The sequence below is a fragment of the Harmonia axyridis genome, chromosome 3 (genome assembly GCF_914767665.1).
Source record: "Harmonia axyridis chromosome 3, icHarAxyr1.1, whole genome shotgun sequence".
Taxonomy (NCBI): Eukaryota; Metazoa; Arthropoda; class Insecta; order Coleoptera; family Coccinellidae; genus Harmonia; species Harmonia axyridis.
Window position 1 is genome coordinate 29,776,558 of NC_059503.1, and position 12,101 is coordinate 29,788,658.

The 12,101-nt window shown below is 34.3% G+C and overlaps 1 protein-coding gene across 1 annotated transcript in view; it reads right to left on the reverse strand.

The window, feature by feature from the left end:
- LOC123676666 (glucose dehydrogenase [FAD, quinone]) overlaps positions 1 to 12,101 on the reverse strand; it is a 38,026-nt gene that overhangs the window by 15,236 nt on the left and 10,689 nt on the right. The window lies entirely within an intron of this gene.

Consider the following 12,101-nt stretch of genomic DNA (forward strand, 5'->3'; position numbering starts at 1 on the left):
CTCGAGAATAGCAAACGACAAAACCTTGTTCAGTTAGAAACAACGTAACAAGAATAATTTGAACTAAATTTTCGCTTATATAACTTGGAATCACTTAACAAGTTTGGAGAGTCTTTGAGTTTGCCGGCTAACATAAAATATCGTAATAAGATGAATATGTCTACGTATTATGCTGATTGATACAATGTTGTGATGTACTATTATGTAGCAATAACAGAATTGTTGATCTTAAAGTTAATAGAACCGGTTTTTTTTTTGTGGAACATTACAAACATTTAGTTCAATTTCCATGGGAATTCGAATATCTGTATCACGCGAAGTCAATATTCTGAAATGAAGGAGGATTATATTTTCAATTTTATTTTGCCGCTGGTAAAATGCTACATGTTCCAATTATATCCAATACTCGAATCACTAATTTCAATACTTCAATTTATAGAAGACGTCGAAAAGACTAATCACCTCATTTCTATTGTGAGTTTTTACTTTCTCCAATTGTTAATCTTTCAACGTTTCCTCTAATTGCTATGAATCTGTTTTATATGAAAAATATCATTGCTATCTTAGAGATCGGCGAATGCTTCAAACGAAAAGATACCTTGTACTACTTTCGAAGATGCTGCATCTGAAGAAATCTTCTCATTCATTATTTCCAACTTACGATACTTGAAAGGGTGAAGTATGCGGAATGTATTCAATTGAGCTACAGATATTTTTATCACATATTCTAAACGGATCTACTTTCAAAATGAGTCACCGCGTCTGTTTATGATACAAGGGATGTCAAAAAAATAGCTAGGTTTCCGAAAGTATAATAGAATTCATTTGAACATATGTAATAGTTCACTAAACATATTGTTTATATAGAGATATTGACCTTGAAAGAAGTATACGCTTGAGTGGATAACAACTTGGACTTACTGACCGCAATAGTGAGGATCGAACTTGCGGTCATTATATGGTCCACCTCATTTTTGACATTCTAATTGTTCTTAAGTAGAGCAAATAATGAGCATTCTTACTCTTGCACCTCAACATCAATCTGATAACTTATTCAATATCTGTAATTTTTACTTCAGTTTAATAATTCAGAACTTTCAAAACAAATCGAAGACAATGCTGAGAAAAATAGACTCAAAGGGATCATGTGCACTCTAAATCCACAAAAAATTATCTGCCAATGGGTGTAGCACAATGATATCACTATATACAGTTGTGTGGTCTTCAACAGTGAAATTGGCGTATGAATGATAAGCGGTCGTGACTTCACCAATTTCATATCATTACTTATGCATGTAAAAGTACAGGGCCTTTATAAATGATTTCAACATCGCAGAGGTTTTTGAAATATTTTTAATTTATTTATCGAGGAGGCAAAATTTTAACTTGTTTGGAGGCAAATAATAATAATAATAATAAAATTACATTTATTGATCCTTTAAGACAAACAAGTATAGGACAGGTCATAATAAAGCAAAAGAAAGAAAATTCAAAAAGATTAAACTAAACAAAATTTGCAATTGACTGTTACTCGTATAGTTTCAAGTCATTGTCCTCTAAATATTCTCTTACAGAGTAGTAACATTTAGTCAGTAACAGATTCTTAACTAATTTTTTGAAAGGGTACATATTTCTACTTCTTATAGAGACTGGTAAATGAAAGAACAGAATAATCCCCTGATGGTTGGGAGATTGTTCGTATTTTGATGTTCTGTGCCCAGGAATTACTAGGATATCACCGCTCCTTGTTGGGTAAGAATGGTAACTTGATAGCTTAGTAAGATTTAGTAAACATTTAAACAAGTAGATACCCGCTACTGTTAATATTTCATTGTCACAAAAATAAGGTCTACAAGATGTGCGTGGATGGATATCAAATATCAGTCTTATAATTTTCTTTTGACAAACGAGAACTCTATTCAGTTCTGACGTACCGCCCCATATGAGTATGTTATATGCCATATGCGGATAGCATAAACAGTAATAGGTTTCAAAACTTTAACCCTTTCGCTACTGGTGTCCATAATTATGGATATCGACTTCGGAGCACTACAAATAGAAGCTGATTCAAAAACAGGTTTCAGTACATATAATACAACATACATCTACCCTCCTTCTCCCCAATCTGTGTTTTAGCCAAATGAGGAATTGTTTGCTTCAATACAATGATATTTTGAAAAAAAATATATTTTTTTTGTTTTTATGATTATTATCTCATAAGTAGAAATTTTATTTTAAATCTTCACTGTTTTTTTTTGTTTATTTTCTTTTTTTTCACTACAGTAAAATAAATAATTTTTTATGAATTGAAGCAACAAGGGGAACCAATGAAAGTATCTGTCTGTAATGGCTTCTCTAGGCTGAATCATAAGACAATTTTAATTTTTTATCGAAATTAAAATAAGTCTGGTAGTGAAAGGGTGAATAAAATCGAATATTTCCCTCCTGTCAAAAATTCTATGTAAATTAGGAACAATTATCGAAAATTACAGCAGATATTTCCCTCCTGTCGAAAATTCTATGTAAATGGAATGCAATTACCGAAAATGTAGGGCTCGTTCTCTTAAAATGAAAATGAACTCATGCAGTTTTTATGACAACACGCTGTCATGCAAAATTATCGGTAATTCTGATGAACTTGTGCAATTACTTACGATAATTGTATTGAAGGAAGCGAATTAGCCCTGCGATAATTGCACTGTTCATAGATGCATAGTTTCTTTGCATCTTACAGTTCGAATCTATGGCAATTCCATTCTATATCAGTTTGACAAGTAATGTAACAGTTTACTCGGAAAATATTCTCCCGATTTACACTAGTGCATCAAAATGACCGGATAATTTCGCATTCCAGCGTGTTTTCTTTGAAAAACTACATTCGGTCATTTTCTCCACCTTCGGTGTCGGGCCCTTTCTCCAAAAATGGAAATGAACTCATGCAGTTTTCATGACAACACGCTGTCATGCAAAATTATCGGCAATTTTGATGCACTTGTGCAATTACTTACGATAAAAAACAACATATCATCATCAATTCTACATTATTATCGCATAGAATAGTTCTCTGTATTATCGAAAAACGGTAAAGAACATTTCACAATCCACTGCTATGTTACAATCATTTATAAAGACCCTGCAGTTCCCAAGGGTTCGTTATTCATCACTATCGAAGTCTCAAATCGTTGAACAATGAACCAGACAGTCCAATGTCATCTCTAGAACGAGAATTATTTCTCAAATTACTACAATTCGAAATTGCCCAATATCGCAGATACGGAATGAATGAGAATCGAAGACAATAGAAGGTTTTCTAATCCACAAAGTAACTCGAGCGATAAACCGAACCGTGTGTAAATAGAATCCTTAGTGAAGAACGATTTCTATGGTCCTAAACGGAAGACAACGACGGTTAATGCAGGCACGATTTTTCCTTATAACGTAATCTGTATCAAAAGAAGCAAAACACAACTGAAATGAACTCAATCTTAATGATCTCAAGACTTGGTTACAACATTGTGTTCTGTTATCTATTAACTATTGTGTTGGGAAGGATTTTGAGAACCAGAGGTTCTAGAGAATTTATTAGATGAAAGTTAAAAAATATTCCGCATCTTGCAGTTGCTTCAATATTTCCAACCAAAACAATTGTTTATTGATGTTCGATGTTAGATGTCGATCTTATTTGTCGACAAAATCACTTTTCTTATCCAAATTCGTTAGCCTCCCTACATACTCTTTTGGTAGACACTTGCAAACACAAGAATAGGCTAACTGTTCACATATACTTCATAAACTATATCAAACAAATATTTTGTTAATATACTGACACAGAAACTGCTACACCCAGAAGGAGCTGTTTAAATTTTAATATTTTTTTGGTGAAGCATAGATAGTATAACCGAGAGTGAATGATTGAAATTTGGAGAAAAACGAAGGGTTCACATTTTTTTTTATGAATTTGTTAATAATGTGTTTGTCCACCGCTATGATCTATACACTCCCCAACACGTCTCGGCATTGATGCAATAAGATAGTCTATTTCATCTTGAGGAATACTATCCCAATACTATCGCAGAGCCGCCAAAGTTCGTGGGGGCTGGTGTAAATTTCCAAGCCTTCTACCCATGATGTTCCAAATATGTACTATGGGCGAAAGATCGGGGGATCTGAGCGGTCATGGCAAAAGATTCATATGGGTCGCTCCGAAAAATTTTATTCTAATTCTGTCACATTGAGGTCGGGCATTATCTTGCTGAAATATCGGATATGGCTCCAGTATTTTTTGAAGGTAACGCAGCGCTGTTATGTTACCTCGAATAAAGACTAAAGGTAACCTACTTGCATGTGCAATAGCACCTCATACCATAACGCCTGCTGTTCAGTGTAATTGACGCTCAACATCAAACTGAGGTTCACGTTTTTATTCCCGACGTCATCTAACGCTTCTTCGGCCATCTTAGACATCAATTTTGAACTTCATTTGTGCCCCTTCGACGCCTGCTACTCTTTTTCGATTTTGGGCATTATCAAACCACGCTTGAGAACATCTCATAACAGTAGTTGGAATTCTGTTCGTACGGTTAGCGATTTCTCGAAATGACAACCCCGCCTCCCATATACCAATAATTCGACCTCTTTCAAATTTACTTAGCTGGCGATAAATTCTGCGTACACGTGGTCTAGGCATTTTAACAACAACTAAACATGGACTTTGGATCTCCCCGAACAGCTGGTTTGTTGTAAAATTTAAAACTTGCAAAAAGCGACTGCAATATTCAATTAACAAAAATTGTTTACATGAAAAACCTTCACGATTCTCTTCTCCAAATTCAATCATTCACTCCTTGCTATACTATTTATGTTTTATCAAAAAGAAAAAAATTTTAAACAGTCCTTCTGGGTGTTCCAGTTTCTTTGTCAGTTAGTATATTTCAGCTTTGTAGGAATGGGATTATGAATTATTACTAACGTAGGCGCCTCATCAGGCACCTTTTTTGCCTGCATAAAAAAATGTAAAAATTTAAAATATCGAATGACCAGCTTTCACCACTAGGCTATGGGCAACCACTCATGTTACACCCTGTATATCGCCGATTTATCGGTTCCATTAATTCCACCAAATTCAGGTGACTCCAATTTGAATTCATGTGGTGCAACTAACGTTCTGCAATATTTCAATTTTGGCTTTCAGAAACATCACGAAAAAAAAACCAACCCATAATTATATAATCTTCGAGATTACATCCAACGATCTGTCGACCCAAATTATCAGTTCATTCATAAAAATCTAGTCCAAACAAATATGATACATCATAGGTTGTTAGAAGCCGCGGGCGTAAGACAACATTTATTGGCTGCCAATCCACCAAATGCCATTCAGGAACTCAATATTTTTGTTCTAGATCATTTCGCAATGCGACTTTTGATGAACGATGTGGAAACAATCAGCATTATCTAAAATTAATCGAACACCTGCTCTAGTATTATGTAACTGATCAGTTTATCATGATTTCAACAAAAATTAAGGGCGTTTAAACTACTAACTTTGTCATTAAATCTCAGACAAAGTAAGGAAAATAATGATTTTTCATTTGAGCTCACTTTCCAATCGCATTCATATCGTTAAACTTTCATAGCATATGGTAACCCCAAACGTTGTATAACATTTTTTGAACTCTAAAATGAGGACTCAAGTGAATTCGACAGATAAATGAGAAAATACACTGATCAACAACTGCTAGGGATCACTTATGAACTTCTCTTCATTTGTATTTTTTTCAAGTTATCTCGTGAATATCTGTACATTATATGTTCTCTAAGGAAAAAGTAAGATGTTTTGAGTTGATTATATCAAAGTTTTCCTCACTTCATCGGCTCTTGTTCACAAAATCGATTATTATCTGTAGGCTGTTACAGGTGGAGTGAAAAGCAATGTGGTATTTGTTATTAAATCTGTTTTTTTCTCTTGTTCAAACACATAAGGTGACAATAATTGAAGAAATGAGAACAATATCAGCTTATCAGTCATGCCGAGAAGACGTTTGGCTCCTGTGCAACTGGACCAAATCATACGGTGGATACAGGAAGGTTTGTCCCAGCGAGAAGTGTCCTGGCGGTTGAATGTTTCGCAAAGTGTCGTGAGTCGGGCTTGGAATAGGTTCATCCAAAACGACTCAGTAGCTTATGTTCATGGGGGAGGTCGGCAGCGCAGTACAACAGCTGCCCAAGATCGTCTTTTGATCCTCAATGCTAGGAGAAATCCCACTTACCCGGCCTCGCGACTCAATAGATCACTGAGAGTTGCAACAGGAATTCTAATTTCGAACCAGACTGTAAGACGACGACTACATGTTCGTGGTTTGAGAGCACGTAGGAGGGTACAACATCCCTGTTTGAATAGGGAACACCGGGTTCATCGACGGCAATGGGCTGAGGAGCACCGCAATGGGACACTTAAAGATTGGAGCCGATGTTTATTTACGGACGAGTCTAGATTTCGTTTGGTCAACTCCGATGGACGTATTCTTGCTTGGAGGGAAAGAGGTCGAAGGTATGCAGAACAGTTTATGGTACCCACAACAGCTTTTGGCGGAGGTTCTATATGTGTATGGGGAGGCATTTGTTTGAACCAACGCACAGAGTTGGTTGTTCTGCAGAACACCACCATGACCAGCCAGAGATATCACGATATGATTATTGAACCCATAATTGTTCCGTTTGCGCCTGCCGTGGGCGAGAATTTCATTTTAATTGACGATAATGCCCGTCCACACCGTGGTCGTCTGGTTAATGAAACGCTAGAAACTCATGCTATTGATAGGATGGACTGGCCAGCTCGCTCTCCAGACATGAATTGCATCGAACATGTCTGGTCTGAGATGTCTAGACAATTGTCAACCTTAGAACAACCGATCAATAACCTGGAGGACCTTTCTAACGCTTTACGGGATATTTGGACGAATTTGCCCCAAAATTTTATAAATCGTTTGATCGAAAGTATGCCTCGTAAGGTAGAATGCTTGAGACGAGCTCGTGGGGGACCAACTAGGTACTAGCTTAACCGAAACTTCAGCCTTCTTGTGGTTTCATCATAAAATTTTTATGTTACTCAAACACAGAATTTTGAGTGTTCCTAATAAAGTCTTTTTTTCTCTCCAACTTTCCATTTTTTCATTCTTTTCTCAAGTGAACCATATTATCAACTGAAAATACTCTGATATTTGACTAAATTTATAATCTTGGAGCGAATATTTCAGAAATAAATTTAGTACAAGTAAGTGATCCCTATCAATTGTTGCGCAGTGTACTTCTGAACTGTGCAATCTACTCGTATAGATTAATTCGAGACATTTCATCAAAACTGAAAGCAGCTTTGAGAAAAATGTCTCCCTACATTAGGACTAGAACTTATCGGTTACCTATTTAATCAATTTCCAATTTAGCAGAAGTTTTTTTAGTGAATCTCTTATCATTCAATTAATATTTTCTGAATTCTTGGTACTCGAATATTTTCCTCCAATAAGAGCCATGATTTTTGTCAATACTTTCATTCATCGAATATATTCGGAAACTTTTTTTTTTTATTTTCTCGGATCAATATGGAACATCTAACAATTTGCTTCCAATAATTCACAATTTAATAATAACCGCAATATATTGATATTACAAAAGAAATTATCAATGTTATTTTTGACAGGATGGATGATCGTATATTCGTTACCTATTGATTATTTGACAACGAATTTATTTTTCAAGTCCAAACGAAATTCAAAAAATTAACAAAACTTTATTATGTAAAGAATTTAGAACATGCACATTCATGGGCATAGTGGGGAAAAATAATTTGAGCCAATCATTTTTTGAGCTAAATCAGTTAAAAATCTCGAAAAGGAAACATCTAATGGAAAAATGTTTCTAATAAAAAATTTATGGTTTTCAGGGGAAGGAAGTCCACTTATGCTACGGCCTCTTCCATTTCCTGCGCTCTTTGGGAGGCCGGAAATCAAGTATGGAATTTCAAATTGGAACCCCTGGTTTTATTGCAGATAATAGTATATTCTAAAACAAGTTGCAGAATGGGCTCTTATTCCAACACGAATGCGAAATTCTAAAACGAGCGACGAAGGAGCGAGTTTTCGAACGCAAGAGTGTTGGAATTGCCTTCTGCAACGAGTATTAGACGATATTTTCTCTATTTCAGTCAAGTTTTGTGAAATATTGAAGTAATTCAATGAAAAATTCGGATTTTATATCCTAGTGACTTTTGTATTACATTTCGAATTTTGAAATTATTCAAAATTACGCATTCAATTCGTGAATTATGTCTGACGAAATCGATTTAACATCACCAGAATTGAGAGAAATTGCGAATAATGTTGCAAATCATTTCACTATATCCAAATTATATCAAATTGACAATTCTTGACGTTTGTTGAAATTTGATAGAATTGGAAGTCAGTACTCAGTATAGACAGTATAGTATAGACAACCACAAAACGAAAAATATATCTGAAAACGATGCTGTAATGAGTTCATTACAGCACTGTTTTTAGAACTGTAATGAACTCATTACGATACTGAAATAGAGAAAGATATTTTAAGACAAAAATACGAACAATTACGTTCGGATAGTTTTTCATGATTATCACTGTTGGCTGTGCAATCGAATTTGAGTTTTCTCTCTGAACGACATCAATGTATCCGTTTCATTATTCATGCATTTAAGTCTGTTCAAAACTATTTGAGCGGAATCGAAAAAAACTGTGTTGATGTGTGACATTGTATGAAATTTATATTCTCCACAATCTCCTGAGTCAAAGAGAGCGTCAGCTGAATGGAAAGCAGATGGTGAAAGCCTTCTAAAGCAACCAAAATCTCAATCAGCTGGTAAGGTTATGGCATCCGTATTTTGGTGGTGTGCATGGTTCATTCAATATATTGACAATGTGTCAATGGCATGTATCACTCTTTATGTCTGTTTCAAATTGGACGAATAAAGTCCAATTTTCAAGAACTACTGGTTAGGACCGGGAAATATTGGGTGGATTTGAATGTATACCATATCTCTACATTCTTGTGCTATTATCATTTGAATGAAATAATTCCGCCTGAAGTAGTGATTCCCATGGAACGCAAAATTATTTTCTCAATTTTTCAAAGAAATGATATAAGTGATACCTTAGTGACAAGGAATACTTAATAATGGTAATTGTTTCAATCATAAGCCAAGTATTTTTGGGAGCTCAGAACAGGAAATTGAAAAACACATAGGAATAAAACATCTAAAAGTAATATATTTATCTATGTTATTGAGAAATACCCCCAAGAGCCTCTGTTATTTCTCTCAGGCATCTTTTCAATTTCATATGAAATCTTATTTTTCAATTTAAAATCCCCTTGTCAAATTTATCAGACGACATTTTGACGATTTCATCAAAAACCGTCCTGCCTTGTTTGAAAGTACGACGCTCTATTTAAAAGACTATAGTAAAGTGACAACGTAGTTTTTAAAGGTGCCAAAAGTCTTGTTTTATTAACCGACTCTGGGCCCCTACAATTTGGCGCCCCGGCAGAATGTCCGGTATGCCGCTCCTGGTGGCGGCCCTGAATACCCCTCATCTTCACATAGAATTGAACCTGAATCTCAGGATCAAATTGAATAGTCATGTAGTTCAAAAATTGTACCTGGTTTTTTACCATAATTTGACCCCCCCTTTAACTTTGTTACTGAAAGAGGTACAAAAAAATGTTTCCTACAAAAGTTGCACGAAATCGACTAGTGTTTTTTGAAATAATTTCAAAAAATGAAATATATACAGAGTGGGCAACATATTGATTGCAACTTCAGTTTTTCAAATGGAACACCCTGTATATTTTTCTATATTTGACTAGCTCTTTTTCCCCTGATTTCGAATATATAACATATGTTTGGCCTATCTCTCTTATTCTGAGTACCACAGAGTTTCAAATTTTAAGAACCTCCTGGTAAGCTAAGTAATCAGTTTTCAAGTAGAAGGCTGCGATAATTCAAAATGACCTTTTTTGAGTTATCTCGTTGTTAACGATATATGCATACGTTTTTCACTATAAATTGGAACTCCAAAAAGGGCATTTTGAGTTATCGCAGCCTACCACTTGAAAACTATTTACTGAGCATGCTAGGTGGTTCTTAAAATTTGAAACTATGTGGTACTCAGAATAAGAGAGATAGGCCAAAAATATGTTATAAATTTGAAATCGGGAGAAAAAGAGCTAGTCAAATATAGAAAAATATACAGGGTGTTCCATTTGGAAAAATAGAGTTGCTATCAATATGTTGATTTCATTTTTTGAAATCATTTTGAAAAACACTAGTTGATTTCGTGCAACTTTTGTGAAAAAAAATTTTTTGTACCTCTTTCAGTAACAAAGTTAAAGGGGGGGTCAAATTATGGTGAAAAACCCGGTACATACACTGAATCTTGAGTATCATGAAAAATGAAAATAGAAGCAAATTCAGCGATTTCATGGTTTCTTGGTCACAAAACTTCACGTGAGATTCAAATACTGAAACATGAACCTAATTAAGTATCTACGGACCAAAACAATTCAAAAATGAGAATTCGATAATTTAATTCTACGTTGTAAAATCATTCTTCATTTTAAATTCAACGATCTGAATCAGATAAATATTGTCTATAGAAAAAATGTTATATGCGATATCATTTCGAACTTATTTAAATAAGTTTTGTCTGCATTTACCTTTTTTTTCATAATTTTTTTTTCGTTAGCTCAGAAATGACATCCTCAGTTCTCATATTGATAAAAATATTTTGACAAGATCATGAAGTTTGGCAATTTTGTCAATTGAATATGCAGCTGCAAAAACATTAGATTTGAAGGGAATTATTTGTTTATTCTGATCAGAAAGTGTTTATTTTTCCCTTTGATCTGATCTAATATGTATTCCTATTTTTATAGAGTTGTTTTTTTGTTTGTTTTTCTAAATATGAATTTCATTTCAATATTTATCTACATTACTCAAATCAATGAAAACTTCCATGTAGGTAAGGAAGTTATGATATTAAAATTTTCACCTTTTATTATGAATTTTCTTGAATTCATTGTTTGGTAACCTTAATTATCAACCTCATGTCCAGCGATTAGACTTCGTCACTGAATTGCAAAATGGCGAAAGTACTAAGATTTAGGTTAGGCCCTTTCTCATTCTTCCATTTTGATCTATTTCTGTTGTAGAAGTGAATTTCTCTGTTTATTACTTGAAATATACGAAATGGATCGATATTTCATTTATAATTATTATCAGTCTATCATGAAACCACATTTTCATTTTTTTTGTAACTATTTTTGGTAACAATTTTTTTACCTCTGAGAAATTAATACCTACTCTCCATCTACAGCATATTTGGAATAACCGCCAAATTTTATTGTGGTTGTTCTGCAGAATTAAAAACTGTACCAAAAACCAATAAGTGAGTCCGGTGTTAATTCGAGAGCAACCATATCGCAGAACCAATCGAAGGTCAGTTCTCTTATAATAACAGTCTCCCATCAACAACTAGCAGATTGTACCACATTGCAACACTTCGGATACTTCGATCTGACCTATAATGTCATAAAAAAAACATAGGATTCACGCTTTAAGAGAATCTTCTACGGGCATTTTGCAATTGATGCTCCAAATAGGAGTGAAAGTTCCATGTCCGTGACGTTTGACAATCGCCATAAACAATGGGATGAAACGTTGAAAAAAGATATTTCCGCGAAATTAGAATAATTCGTTTTTTAAGGGTGTCACACCTAGAAAAATGTTACTTAATGAAACGAATGTATAACTTTAAACATTCAATATGATATCATGATTATTATAAGTTTATTATAAAAAATCGAGGTTTGGCATCAGAAGTTTTGAATGAAGACCATGGCACTGATTTATAATAATTTATCATGATTTCGTTGTTTCGGTTAGTTTATACAGGATGATCCAGATTTTACTGCAATAACTATGGCGTCGGATAGAACAACTGTCATCATGAAAAAAATTCCTAGAAACATTTATCCTAACAAGCTCTGTTTTCGAGATACAGGGAGTTAAAGTTTGA